This window comes from Rattus norvegicus, chromosome 2 (genome assembly GCF_021556685.1).
Source record: "Rattus norvegicus strain SHRSP/BbbUtx chromosome 2, alternate assembly SHRSP_T2T, whole genome shotgun sequence".
NCBI classification, from domain to species: Eukaryota; Metazoa; Chordata; class Mammalia; order Rodentia; family Muridae; genus Rattus; species Rattus norvegicus.
In genome coordinates, this window is record NC_141535.1 from 182228684 (window position 1) to 182234274 (window position 5591).

At 39.8% G+C, this 5591-nt stretch overlaps 1 pseudogene; it reads right to left on the reverse strand.

Moving 5' to 3' along the window:
* Positions 1–3632: 3632 nt before the first annotated feature.
* Positions 3633–4712, reverse strand: LOC134485748 (TD and POZ domain-containing protein 2-like; annotated as a pseudogene).
* Positions 4713–5591: the final 879 nt, after the last annotated feature.

Here is a 5591-nt window from a genome sequence, read left to right on the forward strand (position 1 = left end):
TCACTTGGCATTCTGACATCAGATGTATCTCTCAGAAAGGTCACAAGTTTGTCATAGGCATCCTGACCACCAGATATATTTCTCAAAACCTTGTTTTTACAGCTTTGCTTCTCATATCTCTGAAACTATGAAACTTTATTTCATCAGCATCAATTCTCTTCTTCTCCTCTTAAATATAAAGCCAGAGACACATGGCTAAAGCTGCTGAGTTCTGCTTGCAGGAACTGGAACATGGACCTTTTACTCTATTATACTATCACTAGCTTCCACTTTTCTAACTCCTTCACTGTCTAAACTTGGCTGTCCTGGATATTGCTCTGTAGATGACCATGAATTTAGACATCTACATGCCACTCTCCTGGGATTAAAAGTGTGTACCACCACACCTGTATTTAAGCTTGGCCTCACCTAGAACTTGCTCTGCTCTAGTCTGGCCTTGAAATCAGAGCTCTGCTTGTCTTTGCCTACTAGGATTAAAGGTTTGTAGTAGGTTGCCTGGAGGTAACTTAGTTGGGTGGGATCTTTCTCCAAGGTCATTACTTCCTTAATTAAACAATATCCTTGAACACAGGATTCAGCTCCATTTCACTTCCTTTTATTCCTTTAATACTCAAATCACATAATTTGTTTCCTCCTTTTTCAACTTGCTTTTCTCATTAAAATGCTCTTTGTAACAGTGAATTTTAGTAACCGTACAAGAGAAGTTACACTAGGCTGTTTTGAGTCTTTCTTTTTCAAGGAAATTAATCTAAATCCTTTCACCTTAACCTCAGGCAGACACTTCAGACAAGGGCAAAAAGTGGCCACATTCTTCACCAAAATACCACACAAGCAGCCTTTATAGCAGATACAGAAATTCTCCTCTAAAACCTCTTGGGCCAGGCCTGCACAATTCAAATTACTCTCAGTAACAAAATCTTCCCCATTACTACTAAGATGGTCCATTAAGCCCCATTTAAAACATTATATGGCTTTCCAAATCCAAAGTCTCCACATCTATATCCCCCCTAACAAAAGCTTGGTCAGCCCTATCACAATACCCAGCTCCTGGTACCAACATCTATCCTAGTTAGGGTCATATTGCTATAAACAGACACCATGACCAATGTAAGCTTTATAAATGACAACAATTATTTGGAGCTGGCTAACAGTTTCCAAGGTTCAGTCCATTATCATCAATGAGGGAGTATGGCAGCGCCACAATATCCAGGCAGGCATGGTGCAGGAGGAGCTGAGTTCTACATCTTTACCCTAAGGAAGCCAGGGACACAATCAGCATCCTCAGGTAACTAGAAGGAGGTCATCCAAGCCCAACCCCACGATGACACACTTCCTTCAACAAGGCCATGCCTTCTAATAGTGAGAGTCCCTGGGCCAAGCTTATGCAAATCATCACAAATGGAAATATTTTATTCAGCACTTTCACACCCTCTTGGTCAAAATGGAACTGTGCTCCTTTTTGGTGAAGAAATGTTTTCCATCTGGGAGTATGGGCATTCAGAAATAACCATGAATGCATCCGATTTATTACAAAATCAAACTTTCTTTGGCTAGACCTGGATAGGTCGTGGTGGCTGTTCCGCCGTACCCATATTTTTTTTTACTTGAAATTGGTCCCAGTGCTTGTGAAAAGACAGAATTTTGTGCCCTGTGCCCACCAAAAACTATCTGGCTTTCCTCTCCTTCTTTAAGTTTACCCAAGGCATGGAATGGAGCTGAGCCACAAGGCTCTCAGTCATATCGTTCTTGTTCTATAAAGTTATAGGCCGTTGCTTACCAGCAAAACAATCCAGGCACTGAAGTTCCTGACAGATATCAGGGTCTGTTTGTTGAAAAAAAAAAGCCAAGCTTCCCACTGACAATTTTCTCTCATTTCTAGGTCTGAGAGAATGTAAATCTTATGGGATTCAAACAATTCTTTTTAAATATTCTGTAGAGTTCTCATTATTTCACCTGGTTACCATAGTCAAATTTATAGGCCAACTTGATTGAAGCTTCCCTGAGGCTCAGCCAACAGAATCTGGTAGTAGACACATATACTCTCCCTACCTTCAACAGCCTTAAAATCCCAGTTGGGTATGGTCAAAGTTAAGGCTGTATCAATATTTGCCTGGACTTGTGTGGGCAGACCATTTACCTCTGGAACCAATTTCCAAGCTTTTCCAACAATTATCTCACTTTGTTCAGTTGTGAAACGAACCTGGAACTGTTGTTGACACTCATCCCAGGTGGGTTTATGAGTCAACCTGATTGAATCTAAAAGATATAGGGGATCTTTTGGAAAATGGAGGGAGGGGATCTACGACTTACAATTATAAAGGACAGTACTGGTCAATGGTACATAGGACACAAACTGTCTCCCCTGTACATCTGGGAGTTCAGAAGACTAGAGGAGTAAGGTCATAGTAGAGTCAATCTCTCTGGGCAGTATCGCATGAATGTGTGTTGAACTCATATTAGGTAAGGACACTAATACTCATCAAATTAAAAATGCCTAAGCTGTCATTTCAATTCTCACTATGTGTGCACCAAATCAAAGGCATCAAAGTATAGCAGCAGCCATTAAAATCTCCCCATCAAAAAATGCCCAGGATGATAATTTTCACCTGTTAATCTAAGAGGTGTTATGGCACATATTCCTCAAATCATTTCACAAAATTAAAAAAAGAAGGGATATTTCCCACTCTATTTTATGAGAGACTACAGTTACACTGATATCTAAAACAGAAATCAATTTAACTTATGGACTCATGCAAACATAATCATTAAATAATTACAAGAACACATTAAAAATATCATTAACAAAAACAAAGTAGGCTTTGTCTGAAGGTGAGTAAGGGTGGTTCAATATGCAAAAATCAATAAAATTCAATTGACCACATAAACTAACTGAAAGAAGAAAAGCAAAAGGAAACAAAGAAAAAGCAAAAAACATGATCATTAAACTGGATCAGGACATGGACTTTAAGAAGCGATCCCTTAATGATAAAAGTTCTCCAGAGATTGGCACAGAGATTATGGCTAAATATAATAATGATAATATAGAAGAATCCCGTGTCAAGATCAACTTAAATGGGGAGAAACTCAAAGCCAGTATACAAAAGCAAAGGTAAGTCAAGGTTTCTCATTCTCTTAAGTAGACTCAATATAAGAATTGAAGTCTTAATTAGAACAATAAGGCAACTGGCAATTAAGAGGACAAATACAGTAAAGTTGAAAGAATTTTTATTTGTGGATAGATAATACACATGAATTAGGTGGAAACTTTACATGTCAGTTAATGCATATGTTAGGTCACATATTCTGTTCAGTCCAATGCAAACAGGTTTCTCCAAAGAAAGTCAGTTAGGCTCTGCTTCAGGCCCGTTGAATGCCAGTTCCAAGACATCAGACAAGAATAAGACAACATCAACAGGATAGATGTCAGGTAGAATGTCCAAGACCCTAGTGCTGCCCTTTCCCTACACACCATTTTGAAATATCACAGCTGTATTAAATCCATAGCCATCATGCTATCTTGCCCCAGATTCACTGTAAATGTTCCAGCAAAACTGTGATCTAAACAGACATCATTGTTAAAAACACTAGTTGTAGCTGTTAAAAGCCAGGTGTAGGTCATATCTGTCAAGCTCCTAAAATACCTTTCGGTGTTTGAGTGAAGGCTCCAAGGAAAAACACTGTATAGAAGCCAGGGAGAGAAATGCTTCCTCTGCCAAGTGGGGATGTGACTCCACCATTGACTTCCACTCCAAGGTCTTAGAGACTTCAGAAGCATGAAGTATAATGAAATCCATGACCCTAGTCTTCAGGTGCTCTGTGCTGTGGAGGTCAGCCAGGACCGGAGTTGGTAGAGCATTCTTCACAGAGAGGTTCCTGAACAAGTGATCCTCACACATGACCTTCAAGTCCTGCAGGTCATACATGTAAGCAGCTGCCATTGAGTGGCTGTGGAGGTGTGGTGCCTTCCCTGTGTAAATGAAGGCCATCATTTCCTTAAAGACTTGCAGGTGAATGTCATGGATCTCAATGATGTTTGTTAGGCTCTCCACCATTTCATGTTCAAACATGGCTCTGAAAACTGGAGAGCGAGCTGCTAGAATGGCCTTGTGAGCTCTGAATTCCTGGCCAGCTACCACCAGGCTGCAGTCTGTGAAGAGGGAATTTTCTTACAGCTCTCCTATGTCATCAGCCAACATCTGCCTTGGATCCTTGTTTGCAGGTGCCATGTTATGCCCAGGAGTGCTAAAGGAGGGTCCCACTATGGACACCTTACAACACAGGATGAGCTGGTCTTCAGTGAGAAGCCAATGCCTAAGGGAGAGGAGGAAATCTCGAAGGATGAACTTTCTCAATCCCCATTGTTGTTTTGGACTAAAGCTTAAAATATTTGGGATCTCTTTAATTTGATGTTTCTCTCCTTGGGCATTTATGATCCAGAACTGCACCTTTGCCAAAACTGGGCTCTTTGGACAACTGTGCAAACCCAGGGAAACAGACAGGTAATCTTTGCTTTCTTCATCAACACCATTTGGGAATATTCTCAAACACCATTGTACTTCTTCATTGGCCTCTAATGAGAACACTGGGCTTGTAATATTTTCCCGAATTACATCCATGCAAAATGAAAAGTTGCTAATGATCAACTTGTAGCAGAATTTCTGAACACTGATATGTGTGTAACCACAAATCTTGGCTTCCAGGTCGCCTGACATGTCTTCTGGAGGTAGTTTGGAGGTTAAAGTTGATCTGAAAGAAAGTAATAGAATTTACTCAGTCCTTGTAAGATACAATTATAGATACCATTTAGATTTTATTTTCATTTTCTGCTAAATTGCCCCTTTTATATAGTTGGAAATGTCTATTTCTATGTATTCTATGTAGGTTCTGTAGGTTTTCATATTTGTTCTACCAAAGATAAAACAGACCCACTATGACTGTTAAATCTCTCTCTCTCTCTCTCTCTCTCTCTCTCTCTCTCTCTCTCTCTCTCTCTCTCCTTGTTTGTTTGTGTCTGTATGTCTCTGTCTTTCAGTTTTCGTGTCTCTCTCAGTCTCCACTACCCCCACCCAAAACTACCGTGGTTCTGTATATCTCTGTGTATGTTTATTGAATCTTAGGTCAATGTTAACTGGTTTTGACTATTGTATCCAACTTTGGAACTGCTCGGGAATGTGTAAACACTATCATTTCAACTGTGTTGTACTAATCAGGGTCCTCTACTAAACATAAGGGATAAATTTCTCTATATAAATAGAAAGTGGTTGTATGAGAAAAATCTGTAGGCAGAAGTCAAACTAATATAAAGTCGGCTAATGTCAATACTTACTTATTCCACAAGGTTTGAAGTCTCAGGTCCTCTTCAGAATTAAAAAGAATCTTGCAGAAGTAGGTTCAGATGCCAGTGAAGAAATGAGCTTGCTAGTAAAGTGAGAGCAAGCAGGCAGACTCACAGCTTCCTCCTTCTATGTACTTTTATAGGCCTGCAATAGAAGTAGGGCCCAGTTAATGGTTTATCTTCTAGACTCAGATTAAAGGTATGTTTTTCCACCAAAAGAGTCTGTAGATGAACTGGGTTTATCTACTTCAACTTA